This window comes from Mus caroli, chromosome 17, assembly GCF_900094665.2.
Source record: "Mus caroli chromosome 17, CAROLI_EIJ_v1.1, whole genome shotgun sequence".
NCBI lineage: Eukaryota > Metazoa > Chordata > Mammalia > Rodentia > Muridae > Mus > Mus caroli.
Window position 1 is genome coordinate 8,370,582 of NC_034586.1, and position 18,267 is coordinate 8,388,848.

The following is an 18,267-nucleotide window of genomic DNA, read 5'->3' on the forward strand; positions in this document are numbered from 1 at the left end:
AAGGAAGAAAAAAGAAAGAAAGAAAGAAAGAAAGAAAGAAAGAAAGAAAGAAAGAAAGAAAGAAAGAAAGAAAGAAAGAAAGAAAGAAAGAAAGAGAAAGAAAGAGGGAGGTAAAGGAAGGAAGGAAGGAAGGAAGAAAGGAAAAAAGGAAGGAAGGAAAAAAGAGAAGGAAGGAAGGAAGGAAGAAAGTTCACACACACACTTGCCTACAAGCCAACCCTCCAGAGCAGTTCTTCAATTGAGGATTTTTCTCTCTAGCACACAGCAACTTTTCTCCTCTCCAAGGGGAAATGGAGAGGACAAACACATCAAAAATACATCTTCTCTTTTATAGTTATCTGAAAGTTAAGAGCCAATCCAAATGTACCTGTATATATCCCACAGAGAAGGAGCAAGCTGTGGTTTGAGTGTGGAAGATCCTGTACTCAGAAATGGCAAATGAGAACATATATTAAGCAGCAAGATGTGGACATCTTCCTCAAACTGCTGTATTGCAAAGACCATAGACAGATGCTTTAAACACCAGCCACACCCTTAAATCACCAACAGCTCTGGAGATGGAAATCCAGGGTGATTTTTGTGGTTTGCAGGTACCCCTTTCCTACCTTTGTCTCTGCACAGGTAGAGAGCAGAGGGACCCCTTGTTCACACACACACACACACACACACACCATCTTAGGGCTCCATCTTTAAGCCAAATCACCCCCAAGGACCCACCTCTTAATATCACCTCCATGAGGTGTAGATTTCAATGTGTGAACTTCAGGGGACTCGGACATTCAGTCCATAGCCAGAAAAACTTCACAAGCATCCTGCATAGCCAAGTTCAATGTGTATGATTCTGTTTTTCTGGGGCATTCAAGAGAAGCTGCTAAGAAGCAATTGTTCCTGTTCTAAGCTGAGCTGCCTGAAAGGAACTTGGGGGTCTGGGGGGCAGGCAATGGAAACATTTCATAATTAGATTATGGCAGCGGTTATATTGCTGTACACTCCTGTCAGAACTAATCAGACAGTACACTTGACTGAGATTAGTTTCTATGTATGTAAATTGTACTTAAAGCTAATAAACTGATTTTTTTAAGTGAAGCTAAACAGTCCAAGTTTCCACTCTAGGCTTGAAGCCAAATGGCAAATGTCTGGGCCTCCCTGGGATGCTTAGACTAGGGCAAGGCAGCCAGGAGCCAGGCAGGCCTGTCACTATGTGCTAGAAATGGGAGACTCTGGAGACACCACCACAGACTCGTGTGCATACATTACAGCTATACCTCAATGGAAGATGGAGGAGACCACTCTGCTTATAGCACACAGCCAACCAGAAACCCAGGCCTCGCTATCCCCCTCCCCATGCCTTCCACAGATGGTAGAGGTAATGAAGGAAGGAAAGAACGAAAGAACAAAAGAACAAAAGAATGAACGAGAGAGAGAGAGAGAAAGGAAGGAAGGAAGGAAGGAAGGAAGGAAGGAAGGAAGGAAGGAAGGAAGGAAGGAAAGAAGGAAGAAAGAAACCTGTGCAAACTTCACCTCAGCTCCCAGCATCTGTCCCCTCAGCCAGAGAGTGGCAGCTCATGACAGTCCTCTGAGAGGCTCTTCCAGCTTATATAGCTCTAGACCAGTGGTTCTCAGTCCTCCTCAAGCTGTGACCCTTTAATACAGTTCCTCATATTGAGGTCACCCCAACCATAAAATTATTTTTGGTATTACTTTACAACTGTAATTTTTGCTACTGTTGTGAATCACAGTGTAAATATCTGACATTCAACCCCTGTGAAAGGGCTGGTCCATCCTAAGGGGGATGCGACCCACAGGTTGAGAACCACTGGTCTAGATGTTTTGGGCTGGGGAAGTCCAGACCATGGTGGGACAGAAATTCACACTTCACTATACCCCACATCAAAGCAACAACCATACATGGATTGGTCAGGTGTCTGGGAGCCAGTAGCATAGCGCTGCATTCCTTAGGTATTTGTTAAGCCCCTATATGCTGTAGTTGGGCTACAACTTCTCCATTCATCCATCAAAACCAAGTTTTCCCCTCTGTGGGTTCAGCTCTCGGGTACAGGAGAAAGCCTTTCACCGTTTGCCCTGCCTCAGATGTGAAATAGCCAATCTTTCTTTTACACGCTTCCTACGGGTTGTACTGAATTTCCTTTTAATTGTCTGCTTAGTTGAAGGAGCCCACTTATGAGGAACTGTGAACGGAGGGCAGCCAACCTTTAGGAACCTCTGAGCTCAGCCCCTCAGCCCTGCTTCTCCGGTGTCAAAGCACAAAGGACCTGCCTCCTGCATTTCTGAGGCTTGCGATCTAGGCTGGGCTGCTCAGAGATTCCAGCTCTTCCCAGTGAGCCTTTCTCAAGGACTGGCTTCTAGAGGAATATGCAGATTTGGAAAGCAGGTGGAGGTTGAAGACTGAAGCCTGGGTACTCAGGCTAGGCCACTCCCCCCAGCACCAGGGAAGCATGAAGGCAAGTCCTCACACCCAAGGAAAGTCCTAGCTGGAGGCATATGGCTAAGACTTTCCTGGCCATTTAGGGTGGGCGTCTAGGAGGCAGCTCTAAGCCCTTCATGTAACAGTGGCTAGCCACAGGCACCATAGTGCCTGGATACCCACAGATCCTGATGCCCAGAGCAGCAGAGGCCAGAATGATTCTCTAAGCAGTCAGTGCTTAGCATTGCTGTGTCACAACCACATGGGGACCTTTATGCAACTGCAGTTCCCCAAGAACTATATGCAAGATGAAGGGGGATCCATACTCAGCCAAGTGCTTTCTCTAGCTTTCTGTTGTTTCAACTCTCATACAAAAGTGTTCTCCACCTCTGCCACTCTCTGTATCCCTTGGGTCAGCTTCTACAAGGAGGAGGTAGCTCAGGGACCCTCCGTCCTTCACTCTGGAACTGGGCCCAGTTTGATTAAAGTTCAAGACTGTGGCCACACCCCTAGTGCCCTACCCAAGAGCCCAAAAGCCCAAGAGCAGGGATTTCAGATAGGATGGACCCTCTTTTCTGAGACCTACTTTGCAGAGCAAAGCAACCCCACATCAGACAGCGGCCTAAGTGAAGCACCTTTGGGAGTTTATATCAGCCCTCAAGGATGGGCAGATATGATCCTGCGCACAGGCAGTGGGTAGCCAGATGAAAGTGCCAGTGGTCACAGAATGGACCATGCTCCCCAGGACTAGCAAGCGCTGACCAGGCCAAGGACTTCAGGGAGACTTTTTGCTTCTCTTGCTGAGATACCTCTGGCTGCTTCCAGGCCATGTCCTCAGAATGTCCCCAGATGTGATAACTGAAGCTTTGCTGATAAAATCACCAAGCCCAGTTCTAGTGTTTGCTAGGGACCAGGAAGTAACTGAGTTACTGTTACCCCTTATGGTTTTGTCAGAGACAACTACTCCTTTGGGCACTTTCAGGGTTAACAGTGGTTGCTTTGAGCCAAGAAGGCAAATTGTTAGTGTACAAAGGTGTGTGTGTGTGTGTGTGTGTGTGTGTGTATTCTTGCCATTCTATCTATCCTTTACAAATTGTGTAGGAGAAAAGAAAGAGAGCTCCGGCCTGTACAGACAGCAGCACGTATGGAAACGGCTTTGAGAATGGAGCTTTGGAGTAGAGTACAGGACCACACTGGCTGCAATCCCTACCAACAGACACAAGGGTCAAAATCCCCTATTTTACTGAGGTCTTTCCATGTGTGAAGAGGAAATTCGGGTGCTGGGAGAAAGGGGGTCATGTGGGAGTAGCTTTCTGTATACAGCCTGCTCCGTCTGCTGTGAAAAGGATAGTTCAATGCATGCCTCTGAACTCTGCAGGAAACTGTTAGAACACTGCAAATGTACAACTATCACCTTAAAAATGCAACATTCTGTGAGAGATTAGTTATTCGTTTATAGTGCTGCCAGGTTCCAAATAATCAGCATGTGATGTTCCCGGCAGCCTTTGGGAGGAAGATCAAGAGGGGCTGAATCAAGCTACAGCCTCATGCATCTCAAAATACTATAAAATGTGTGAGCCATGTTTGCTGATTAACTCACACATAAGAACTCAAAATGCAACTGTGTCTGCTTCTCTCAGGGGGATACCCCAGCTTCTCAAAGGCAGATACCCCAGCTTCTCACAGGCAGTCACCCCAGCTCCTCACAGAAAGACACCCCAGCTTCTCACAGGCAGACACCCCAGCTCCTCACAGAAAGACACCCCAGCTTCTCACAGGGGACACCCAAGCTTCTCAGAGGCAGACATTACAAGCCAATCCAAGAACAAGAAGAGAAATGAGAAGTCAATCTTGGCATATGAACCTTATCAATGAAGACACCGAGTTGGCTGTGTAAAATTGGTCAACTGTGTTCCCAGATCTGATTCCCCGTGGTCAGCACTTCAGGTTAGTTGTTCTCCGAGAATGAGAGGTCAGCTTCTGTGGGGACAGATAAAGGGGGCAGCAGGGCAGGAAAGAAGAGGCCATGGAGACTGTCAAGTGTCTGGGCTGGTGACTGATTTTTCTCCCATAGACAACATGCTCTCATGTCATCACAACATCAGCTGATTCCAACATCTGGCAGGGTTGCATATGGAAGGGAAATAAAGCATAAACTTCAACTACAAAGGAGGTAGGAGTTGCCATTTCATGGTCCAGTGCTTGCTTGGAGGTCCTGGGTTCAATCCCCAGCATGGCCTCTCCAAAATCAATGTTAAGAGGACACTATAAACTACCAAGCTCATAGCTGTGCATGGCTGTGTACACCTTTAATCTCAGCACATGGCAGGCAGAGACAGACCTATTCAAACTTTCTATGTAGAGTAGACCCCAGAGCAACCACACAGCCACCAAGAGAAAAACTGCCCAGATTTGATCAATTGGAGCTACACAACTGAACTCAGTGTGGCCAGCCTGGTCTACATTACAAGCTCCAGGCCATCTCAGCTCCTCTGGATCCTTTCCTTAGCTGTTCTTATACCCTAAGACAGATGTCAACACCAGCATTTACACGTGGGAATTTCAGTTTCCAAAACTGAAATAATTGGAAAGTTTTAATCCTTACTGGCTGGACTTCAATCATCTAAAGAGCTGGATGTTGGAAGATAGTTCTTCCATGTGTCCAAATGTGGCTTCCAGTCCTGCCTGCTGCTGCTTTCTAGGCAGCCTTTGCAGGGGTCTACATGCAAAGACCCTCCAAGGCCAAGACAGCTGCTTACTGCCCACTGCCCAGTGTCAAAAGTCTGTGTCCCCTCTAGGTCAAAGGGCACACTTACTACAAATGCTTTAAAGTTTCTACTTTCAGGCTGTTTTCTTGTATTACAGACAATTGTAAGTTAAAATGTCCTCTGTCTTGCCTTGTGGGAATGGGAAAACTAGGCTTCCAGGCACTGTCCTTCCTCTCTGGCTCCATCAGTGTCCCCAGAGAATGTCAGCCTGACTTGCTACCTTGCAGGGACAAAAGATCCCAGGACCTGCATCTTTCTTGACTGATTATTGAGTTTTCAGAGCAAACCCCCAGGAAGCATTGAAATTGGCAGTCCTAATGATTAATAGATTTCTTCTTCTCTGTAAAACTTCTATATCTGGGCTTTCGTGAGCCTGGTACTGCATGCTGGTCAGCTCTGAATTTAAAAGTTTTGAATGATAAGGCTGGAGAGATGGCTCAGTGGTTAGGGGCACTGACTGCTCTTCCAGAGGTCCTGAGTTCACTTCCCAGCAACCACATGGCAGCTCACAACCATCTGTAATGGGATCCAATGCCCTCTTCTTGTGTGTCTGAAGACAGCAACAGTGTATTCATATACATAAAATAAATAATTCTTTCCTTAAAGGGCTAGTGATTATTTAAGACAAATATAATGAAAATGCTTTGGGGAATTAACAACTTATGACAATATAAAATATGTCAGAACAGATGACAAAAGAGCAAGATGGGAGCGTGGGCCTGCCTCAATGTAGTCCACACACATAAGATACCAGAGTCAGTGTGAGTTCACTTACAGGGAGAACTTAGGATGTATAGCAGGCCCCAGAGCAACCATGAGACACCAAGAGAAAAGCAGCCAAGATTTGATCAATTTGAGATACACAACTGAACTCAGAGCAGCCAACATTGCAAAAAAGAAATACAGCTAAGAAGCTAGTTATAACAATAAAACTGAATTTTTGTTGGAATAGGTATGGCCTTGTTGGAGGAAGTATGTCACTATGGGGATGGGCTTTGAGGTTTCCTATGCTTAAGCTCCATCCAGTGTGGAAATCTAGTCTCCTCCTAGTTGCCTTCAGATCAAGAACTCTCAGCTCTAGCACTGTGTCCGCCTGCATGCTGCCATGCTTGCCACCATGAAAATAATGGACTAAACCTCTGGAACTGTAAGCCAGCCCCAATTGTTGACTTTATAAAAGTTGCCTTGGTTATGTTGTCTCTTCACAGCAATAAACCCTAACACAGGGCTCACCTGCATTACCGAGGTTCAAAATGAAATCCTCACTCTTTTGATCTGAGCACCACCCAGGATCTGGCCCAGAACAGACACTCAAGCCCAAAGGAAGACCCATTGTGTATATGATGTAGAAAGAGCTGGAAAAGAAAAGGGGTGGGAGGAACAGAACCCAAAGATCCCACATGGAAAAGTGATTCCAGAGACCTTAGATGCTAGTACCCCTAGAGATGAGTTCCCCACTTGCAGAACAGAAGAGGGCATCAGATCCCCTGCAACTGGAGATACAGGTGACTGTGAGCTGCCATGTAGGTGCTGGGCACTGAAGCCAAGTCCTCTGCAAGAGTAGCCAGTGCTCTTAACATCTGAGCCATCTCTTAGCTCCTGTTTCACTGGCTTACTCCATTACATTTATCATTGTTTTCCTAAGGTCTCATTTCCTGTACTTTCATAATACTTTTGGGTGTGAAATTGGAGAGATGACTCAGCAGCTAAGAACGCATTCTCCTCTTACAGGAGACCTGGGTTCAGTTCCCAGCACTCACACTGGGTAGCATACAACCACCTATAATTCCAGTTCTAGATTATCTAATATTTTTGGCCCTTGCTGGCTCCTATACTCACATACGCATGCCCACATGCCACATAGACATGTGTACACACATGGTATTAAATATTAAACAAATCTTTACAAAAATAGTATCTATCTTGGGGTTTAATTATAGTGAAGAGATACCATGACCATGGCAACTCTTATAAAGGACATTTCACTGTGGAGGTAGGGCTGGCTTACAGTTCCAGAGGTTTAATCCATTATCATGATGGCGTGAAGCATAGCAGCATCCAGGCAGACATGGTGCTGGAAGAGCCAAGAGTTCTACACCTTGATGTGAAGGCAGCTAAGAGGACACTGTTTTGTTGTTGTTGTTGTTGTTGTTGTTGTTGTTGTTGTTGTTGCTGACACTGGGTGGAGCTTGAGCATTTAAAACCTCAAGCCCCACCTCCACCCGTGATGCACTTCCTCCAACAAGGCCACACCTCCTCCAACAAGGCCACACCTCCTAGTACTGCCACTCCCTATGGCCATGCATTCAAACCCATGAATCTACCAGAACCATTCCTAGTCAAACCACCACAGTATTTTAGAGTAGAAGCTTAGATGATAGACTTAAGGCCTTTCTTCTTTCGTGTTATAAGCACTAGTCTTAAAGAGTTTCGCTGGTTCCTCTGTCTGCTGCAAATGCTGGCACCTCGTGAGTATGGTAGTTGGTAGTTATTTCTGAATCGCTGTAACAAATACCTGAGAAAAAAACAACTGGAAAAGGACAGGTTTATTCTGGTTTGCAGTTTCCAATATCTCAGTCTGCGGTCACTGTGTCCACATGCTAGAGCAAGACATCACGGCAGTGGGAACCCATGAAGGAGAGCAGCTTGTAGCAGTCAGGAAGTAAAGACCACAGAAACAGGAAAAGGCGGGGCAAGATCAAAACAGAACTCTCAGGAGCCTATTTCCTTCAACCAGGCCCCAGCTCACGGTTCGCCACTTCCCAGTGGCTCTGTTCATAGTCTTGAATCCACCTATGGATTAAACCATTCCTTAAGTCAGAACCCTCACTAGCCACCGTTCTCTGGCAACACCCACAGAGGCACACCCTGGTTGGAGTCTTGTGAACCCCATGAGTATTTCTCAATCCAATCTAGTTGACGATTAAGATTAGCTGTCACACTGTTTTTATTTTTGTAAAATTAACGTCATTTTCTTTCTTTTTTCTTTGCTATTTTCTCCTTATTTATTTTGAACGTGATGTTCCATATCCAAATACCTACAGATTTTCCTCTCTGTAGATTTCTGTTTCGGATGCTATTTTTGTTTGTTTGTTTGTTTTGTTTTTCCAAATAGGGCTTCTCTCTGTGTAGCCTTGGCTGTTCTGGAACTCACTCTGTAGACCAGACTGGCCTTGAACTCACAGAAGTCTGCCTGATTCTACCTCCTGAGGGCTGGGACTAAAGTTATCGTTATAGGTTTTATTCTCCTGGTTTGGACTAATAGTCCCTTTTCTGTTTCTGCCTATAACGATAACTGCATATTTTATATATCATAATGCTTCTTTCTGGGTTTCAACGTATTCTTCTAAACACTACTAGTGTTTTCATCCATACAGTATAATTGGTTGTGTATATCTGTGCCTGCTTAGGGTATTTTAAGTAACTCCATAGCAGTTATAGTCTAAGGTGATATAAGACCAGTACTAAGGGCTGCCTTTATAAAGCTCTGCCTGATGTCTATTGTATGGTAATGAGAAAGTGTTGCTTGTCAGAGACCAGGGCAATGGCCAACCCCCTCCTTATACTCTTCCTTGTTTTACATTTAAAGAGACCCAACACTCATCCTTCTTATCTAATCAAAAAAGAAGGTATTCTGCCCTCCTAGAAGCTAGCCCAGATCGTCAACATTGTTGCCAGCTACAAGCTCCACGATGCATGCAGCGCTCTAAACCCTCCACTAAATGACAAGAATATGACTTTCTCTAATAGTAAACCCTCCACTAAATGACAAGAATATGACTTTCTCTAACAGTTCTCAACCTGCAAGGGCAAATTTAAAGGAAAATCTGCCTCTACTATATGTGTCCTGCAGCCTCAGGTTGGCAAAAGATAAGAGTATGTAGCTCATCACATAATTGCCATAAAAGGCAGGACTAGTCAAATCTGTTCCACCAGGCACTCCCTCCATCAGCACTACCCAGTATGGATACTTTCTTTTCTTTTCCTCTTGTCTCCAATTTTATTTGTCCTTTTAAAAATTATTAGAGCACGCTCACTGTGTGACATAATGAATGGGCCCAAACCATATTTTGTTCAAGTATGGCACGTTCCTTGGCATCACATCCCACCCCTCCTCATCCTTCCTTCCTCTCTCCACACCCTTTTCTCAGACAATTTCACGTCAAGTGTGTATGTGTTCTTATGTGCATATAATTCAGATTCCATTTAGGAAATACAGCACAAGATAGGCATCTCTCTGAGCCTGGCTCATTCCATGTAACATCAAGTTTTCTAAGTCCATTCATTTTCCTGAAAACAATATTCTTCTTTATGGCTGAGAAAACATCACCTTCACTGTTTTATGTGCTGGTGGCTCCGTAGATCCCACTGCTTGGTCATTGTGACGCGTGTCTCGGGGAGCTTGGAAGAGCCGGTGTTGCTGAGGCACTGACTTGGGTTTGCTTGCGTGTGTTGCAGTAGAGGTTTAGCTGAGTCACACAGTGGTTCTGATTTTAGTTACTTGAGGCATCTCCATACTGATTGGCGCAGTGGCTGCACTATTTATATTCCCATCTACAATGCAGAAAAGCTCCTTTTCCACACAACCTTGCTAGCATCTGATGCTTGTGTTTGTGGTGGTTGGAATGTGATACACCCCACAACACCAATAGGCTCTGGCATTTGAATATTTGGTCCCCAACTGTTTGGGGAGGCTTAGAAGGCATGCCTTTATTGGAGGAAGTATGTCACCAGGGCTGAACATTGAGGGTTCAAACCCTTCCAACTTTGCTCTCTGCTTCCTGTTTACAGTTTAAGATGTGAGCTCTTAGCTTCCAGCTCCAGCCACTGTGCCTTCTTGTTACCATGCTTTCCTGTCACAATGGAATCTTATCCCTCTGAAACCATTAGCCAATAAGACCCTTCCTTTCTGTAAGTTGCCTTGGTCATGGTATTTGATCACAGAAATAAAAAAGTAATTAGAAAGATATTTTATTTTGCTCACTTGTTTTTTTTTTTTAATGAAGGCCTTTCTGTTCTGTAGGTGCCAGTGCATTTCATTTAAATATGTGTGTGTGTGTATACAATATAAAATTTTTGCTTTACTGTCCTGCTGTGTCCATTTATTAGTTATTTTCTTGATAAGTGTCTTAGTTTTGCTATGATAAACAAACAAACAAAAAAACACCATGACCAAAAGCAAGTTGGGGAGGAAAAAATGTATTTGACTTACTCTTTCACATCCATAGTCCATCACTGAAGGAAATCAGGACAGGAACTCAAACAGGGCAGGATCCTGGAGGCAGAAACTGGATGCAAAGGCCATGGAGGGCTGCTGCCTACAGGCTTATTCATCATGGCTTGCTCAGTCTGCTTCCTTGTAGAACCCAGAATCACCAGCCCAGGGATAGCACCACCCACAATGGACTGGGCCCTCCCATCAATCACTAATTAAGAAAATAACCTACAGATGAATCTTATAGAGGTCTCCTCTTTGATGACAGCTTGTGTCAAATTGACATAAAACTAACCAGCATAATGAGACAAAGAATAACAACGGGGCATTTGTCTCCTCGGCCAGCCACCCCCTATAGAATCAAGGTCTCCCACTGCTGTGAGTGGGCACAAACACCCCAGTCCTGAAGAGTTACAGGACTGTACAACCTGCTTTCCTCTTAGCTATTTTCCTATCATAGGTGATTGCTTCCCTATTGTATTTGGGTCAATACTCCCTCGGTGATGGAAAGGGAGCCTTCTGCGAGTCTATGATACACTCTATTTCTTTCTGTATTTCCATCATCTATATTTTGAACCTGGGTTAAATCAGGTTATTATAGCTTTCCATATATTATAAATTCTGTTAGTATAGATTCCATGATAAAATGTCTGAGAGGACTCACTTATAAAGATTAAAAGCTTATTTGGGCTTAAAGTTTCGGGACCTCCAGCCCATGGTCCTGTTTCTTTGGGGCCTGTGTCAGTCATCTTGATGGGAACACAGGCCAGAGCCAAGCCCAGAAACAAAAGAGAAGAAAAGGCAAGAGTCTGGCAACTCCCTTCAGACTCAGATCCTGGAGGACCTGAAGACATTACACTAAGACTCACAGCTTAGATATTCAGACACCTCCCACTAGCACCCTGGAGATTAACACTTTATCACATGGATCTCTGGGTAAGGTTAAAAATCCATCTGAAAAACTTCCTGAAATCTATCCTTCCTGATCTCCATGAAGTCCTACACATACCTTCAGATGTTTGTGTGATGATAGCCAAGTGATAGCCAAGTTTTAGTAATCTTGGCACCCCGGGGAAGCATGCACATATCCAGAACATCAATCTCTCTGATTTTCTGAAATCAACCCAGACCCTCTGCTTCTAACAACCTGGAGATCAGAAGTCCCGATCCATGCTTAGGAAGTTGGCACCAACTCTGTGCCTGCCACATGATGGGTAACAGAGGAAGGCTGTCCCCCTCAGCTCTTATAGATGGTGATGATGCACGTGGGGAGTGCAGCCCAACTGCCTGGCATGTTCCTCCCACCACATCTGTGTGGTTCAGGCTCCCACCACCACATCTGTGTGGTTCAAGCTCCTCCCACCACATCTGTGTGGCTCTGTTCTCACCTTCTCAAGCTGATGTCCAGATAACTTTCTCAAGGAAACCTATATTTGGGACACAGGCTGACTCCCACCTTCTTCCTTCCAACCCCCAGACTCTACTGTCTGCATGGGGACATCTTGGGCAGAACACCTTACCTACGTCTGCTTTTTATTTTTGCCTCTTCCACTGGGCCAACAGGAGAGCGGGCAGTACCGTTTCCTCTGCGCACTGACTTAAGTGTGTGGCACATCACCCGTCCTCTCCCAAGCACCCAGTAACTGGTGGTGAAGTCTCTAGTAACTTAGGGACCCTCTTTCTCTGGGCTTTCCCTGCATTTCTGCAGAGGCCACCATCAGTCTATAAAATCACGCCATAATCACGCATAGCTGGGAAGGTCAAGATACTGAGCTCTACAGGAACTCGCAGAATCATGTTTCCCAAAGCTGTGGGTTCGATGGTATCATTACTGCCTTCAGATCTGATTTAATGTTCTGGTTCTTCCTGACTTATGTAACTGAGTAGAGTGGATTCAGAAGGACACCCTTTCTCCAGGGCTTGTGCTAGCACAGATGACAGCCTGAATCTGAGAGTGATGCTGTCAGGGGGCATGGTGTAAACATCTCTCTGCACTCGGTGCAGCCCGCACAGTTGGCTTGCCCAGCTGGTCCGCAGCATCCGGGGGCGGCTCCTGTTGCTGACGTCAATTGGCAGAGCCCATCCGCTAGAAGCTCACATTCAGCCTGCCTCCTACACGCTCCTTTCTTACATCCAGCATTCTCAACCAGCCTCTGCTTTTCAATCCAGTCCTCGGATTTCCTCGGGTGTTTTAAAGAACCTGTGTGTCCTTCACAGGCTCCTTGGTCATGCTACACTCAGCCCTTGCCAATACCACAAGAAAAATAACACAGGAATTAAGTGTGAACTGTTCAAGTTCACACCACATTGATTTCTCAAGAGAGGTTGATTTTAAAAGTCTCAAACTGGGTTGGTTGGTTGGTTGGTTGGTTGGTTGGTTGGTTGGTTGGTTGGTTTGTGTGTTGTTTTGTTTTTTTAAACAGAAGGAGAATGGAGATTTTGTAGAGGCAGGTGCCAGGAAGAACCAGACCATTGATTATGGACTTTATGGCAATTGATCAATTCTCTTTGTTTGAATGCTAAGGTCTGTGATTTTGTCTGTGGTTTTTCAGCCTGTGTGCAAAGAACAAACGCTACCTCAGTTAGACTTACTCAAGGGGAGGCCTCTGCGCCATGATGATGGTGCAAATAAACCAAACACAAAAAAAGACTCACTTCAAAATGCAAGGTATTTCAGCACACCATGGGGCAAGAGAAACAAAACAAACATAATAACTGATTATGCAAAGAGGAAATGTTTTCTTACAATAATCTCACTTATGCTAGCATTTACCTTAGACCCAAACCTCTCCCATTATGTAGGCAATCCGCCTCAATTCTAGCATGGGTGCCTTATCCTGAGTCTCAGAAAAGAGAGGCCAACCGAGGCAAGGTAAGAAACCACATCAACAGGCAAAACTCAGCCCTTCTTGGGGGAGGGGGGAGATGGCTTGGGGCTCCTGTTGGCATCGGAGCCTACAGTCCCCCGAATCCAGTGATAACATCACCCCATAGTTGACAAGGACCCATGTGTCTGTTGCTATGGCAACCGCCATACATTCCCAGTGTTCACCTGCCTGTGCCTTACCTGTGCGAGGTAGTGTGGGTGATTACATCATGGCCCGAATAAAAGGCAGAGCCCCCAACCTTCACCCCTTTTTCTTCTTCCTCTTCCTTTTCTTCTCCCTCTTCTTCTTCCTCCTCCTTCTCTTCTTCTTCTCCCTCCTTTTGTCCTTTTCTCTTCCCTTCTTCCCCCACAATAAACCTTCCTCGCCCGTGGAGCTGTGCTGGCCTGGTGGGATCAGTCTGGATACGAGCTGCCATTCTAACACACCGCTCCTCTCTAGGACTTCCTTCCTAACACCAGGGAACATTTGCCCACCTTATCCATGCCTCAATTTCTAGCTCCCTCCTTTATGCTCACCCAACACTGGGTTTCTCACACAGTAGTACAGAGTGATGTTGAACTTAGACAGATAATCAATGCTCTTCCGGGTTTCCGCTATCCTCTTCCGTGTTTGACTATGGACTCCCCCAGACACACCTCGTCTCTGGTTTTGTAGCCGTTTTGCTCTGAAACTTTGGGAACACTTGAATTGGCCCTTTGCTTCTTCACAGTCTCATGACTTCTGTCTTATTCCCCCTTCCTGAACCCTCTCACTAAGGTACCCCACCTCAGCCCTCTACTAGGATCCATCCCCAAGTCCCATGCTTGGGAAAGGACTAGCAAGCTGGCTGGCCTACACACGAGTGTCAGTGTTTCCCAGTTCTTACAGTGTCCAGCAGCACGTGGGGCTCACCCTCTCCCATCTCTAGACAGAGGCTCCCCCTGCCTCCCACGCATCGGCTGCCCATGTGCTCCATGGACCTGACTCCCCTAAACCTCAGAGGTACCCTAGTTTCAGCTCCTTCTCACCAGATTTGTCTATGTGTCATCACGTGTCCTGTCTGAAAAGGCACTTGTGGATAAAAGTTTGCCACATTTTTCTTGTTAACTTTATTGATCATTTCAGACATGCGCTGCTATAGAAAGAAAATTTGCCTTAAGGGATTGGGGGGTGGGTGGAAATCACATTAGCTATTGTGAGACTTATCCCTCGATACATGTGATCTCTGTTCATTCATAGCCATTATCTCTGGATGGAAGGCACTTTTTTAAGACTGGATGACCATAGTTAACATAGTTAGCATGATCAGTTAGGCTGATCTGTCAAAATTCAGATTCTGTGATAGGACAAGGCCACATGGGAAAGAACTCTGGTTGGACGTTATGGGGCCTCTAGGGCAGTCTTAGGTCTCAGAAGAGAGTCGTCTGCTTGACACATTCATTCAAGATAAAATGCTTTGTTGGATAATAACTGTGCAGATTAGATTTAAAATCACACAGAGACCCCCCCAGGGGAAAAAAAAAACAACAAACCCTTATCAGAGATACCAACCTCTCCCTTGATCCATTTCTAAGTTCTATGAGAACTTACTATGTATCTACTAAGTATCTTACTGTGTCGGTCAACTAATAGCAGCTTAAAGATTTACAAATTTTGAAATTCCAAAGGATCCAGCACCATAATTCCCCAGAATGCAACTGAGTACACACTGGACATATTGAAGGAGTTTCAACAAAGTTGAGCGCAGCTGGTCCTGAGGCAGCCAAAACCACCATGGTGGGATTCCCTCCACACCCTCTTCAAGAGATACTGGCAAAGTGGCGTACACCTGTGAGCATCCAGGAAGCCATGGGAAGGAAAGGATGAATTAGTTGGTGGTTTTTCAGCTTCAAAGGGGCAAAACAAGGGACTGGAGAAATGCCATGGGCCTTGGGGGCACTGACTGCTTTTGCAGAAGACCTTGGTTCAATTTCTAGCACATTGGCTCACAGCCACACACAACTGCAGTTCCAGGGGATCTGTTGCCCTCTTCTGCCTTCCAAGGATACCAGGCATGCTTATACATACATGCAGGCAAAACCTCACACAGAAAATAAAGTTTAGGGGGGCAGAAAAGAAACAGGAGGAAGCACAATATCTGCTTTCAAGCAGTTCAAGATTTTAATGCAGTAAAATGTGTAGCCTGGCTGAGGCACAGCTCAGTTGTAAAATGCTTGCTTCTCAAGCATGAGGACAAAGTTCAATCCCCTGACTCCATGTAAAATAATAAAATAAAATAAAACAAAATAAAATAAAAATCAGGCCTTGGGGCATATGTTTGTAATTTCAGCACTGAGAAGACAGAGGCAGATGGATCACTGGGATAAGGTGGCCAGACAACCTAACTGTAGTGGTTTGAATAAGAGTGGCCCCCTCATGTTCATATATTCGAATGATTGGTCACCAAGTAATGGAAATGTTTAAATGGATAAAAGGATTAGGAGATGTGGCCTTGCTGGACAAACTATGTCACTGGAAGTGAGTTTTGAGATTTCAAAAGCCCATGCATGCCAGACCCAGACCCAACCTCTCTCTCTCTTTCTGTTTTCTCTTTCTTTCTCTCTCTCTCTCTGTCTCTCTCTCTCTCTCTGTCTCTCTCTCTCTCTCTCTCTCTCTCTCTCTTTCACACACACACACACACACACACACACACACACACACACACACAGAGTAGATCTGCAGGACCCAGAACAGCATCGTGTGAGCTCTCANCACACACACACACACACACACACACACACACACACACACACAGAGTAGATCTGCAGGACCCAGAACAGCATCGTGTGAGCTCTCATGGGTTTGCTTTGGCTGGCATACGGTTGGTCTTTGCTTTTTCTGAAGATTCACCTCTGATGCATGCCTCAGTGCCGTCTGTCACTGAGTCATACTTCATTGCGTTGAAACCTAATCTGTTTATCTGTTCCCGGCTCATGACCATTTGGAATTGTCCCAGCTTTTGCTTATTTTAGGTGAAGCTACACAAAACCCTACACACACACACACTTCGCTTGGGTCTCTTCTCTGGGAACACCCAGGAATCAGGCTCAGCATTGTGTGTTTAAGGTTTTTCATCAGAGTCTTTGGCAAAAAAAGGCTAAGTTAGGAACACACTGCTTCTTGACACATCACTACCCACCCAAAGCCTTTCTCTTGTTTTATTTAGGGCCCTATCTATGTTTTTATTTATGAATTCTCTTTCATCCCCACTGCCCAACATCCCTTCCCAGCCCTGCAGTTTGGCACACGTGTGATGTTTGTCCAGGACTGTTATTTAGTAGGGGATCTGGAACCAAAGGAGACTCTTGGGTATTTTGGCAGCCACTGATGCATAAGTACCAATGGTAACTGGCACAGGTGGCTATCGCTGTAAACATGCCTCACCCAGCACAGTGATTCACTGGACAGACTGCCAGTTGAGCGAGGCTACAGGTCTATTTCTTAACTAAACACTGACCTCTGTAGGAAGGTGTACTGTCCACTTGTTTAGCTTCTTTTACATCCCATGCATTTAAAACCAATTGTCAGGCACTACTGGGCAAGGTGGCACAAGCCATTAATCCCAGTATTCCAGAGACAGAAGCAAGCAAATCTCTATAGGTTTGAAGCCAGCCTATAGAGACTGAGGCTAGTCTACATGTAAAGTTCCGAACTAGCTAAACCACACAGCAAAACCTTGTCTCAGAAATATAAACAAACAAACAAACAAAACAAATTGTCCTCTCTTGTTTGGGGCCAATAGGCTAAGATCAAGTGTGATATCTGTTCTTATCAGTATAAAATAGATTACTCATGATCAGGTAGGTGACATTAAAGCACTTAAAATCTAGAAGGCAAAAACCTTCTTTTGTTGGAAAGGAAGAAATCCTACAACACGAAGTATCTGAGCATGCATGTATCTGTCCATTCATCTGCCTGTCTATCCAGCTGTCCATCTGTTTTGGCAGCGCCTGCCCTATGGTAAGGAGAAGCCTGAATGTCACTTTCTCAGAGATGACCTTATCCAGTCCCTGCACCAATAGAAAAGCTGCCACAGCCTCCATCCCAATCCAGCTGTCGATACTGTCTCCTGTCCCTCTTGTATCTAGGCCTTTCCTTCTTGACTAGAATCTGCAAGGAGCTCTGACCTATATTTCTTTCATCCGAGTACTGCACAGTAGATATTTTTGGTGTGAGAGATTTTTGAGACTTGTGAAAGACAAGCATGAATAGAGCAGACACTGAACCCCCTCTCTGGGTCAGGTTCCATCATCTCCTGAGACAGGATCGTCCACCCCCATGAAAGAACAGACGCAGAAGTCCTGAGGACCGCTCGATGAGTCACACAAATAAGCATTCTAAATCTGAAACTGTCCCTGTGGGACCCAAGACACACAGCTCAGCGGCACCTAATGGGCACTGAGAACAAACAAGAAGAGACTCTGGGATGCTGAGACTGGGACCATGCTGCCACAGGGCCTGATGAGGTCTCCGCAGACTTTGGTTAACAACCGTTTTTCCTTCAATTTTTGGTTGCTGGACTGTACTACCCATTGACCACAAGTAGGCCACATGGGCACTAGAGAATATATATTTTTTCCTCTAGAATATATATATAAATTCAGAAGAGGGTATCAGATCACCTAGAACGAGAATGGTTGTGAGTCACTGTGGGGGTCCTGGGAAGGGAACCCTAGGTCCAGTAGGAGGAGCAGCCAGTGACCTTAACCACTCAGCCATCCTGCCAGTCACATTCTTCTGAACTTTTAAATGAACATCTTCTCTTTTATAATACCAATAGATAAACAAAAATTAAAATTTGAAGAGAAGTCTGTCCGTAGCACTTAGGCAGGGCGGGGACACTGGCTCAGCTCCTAGTGCCTAGGGGAGAGATTTGGTTTTCTTCTCTGTTCGCAGCTGTAGTGTGAGTGGAAGTAATCTCTCTTTCCCAAGATTGTTAAGATCAGAAAGCCT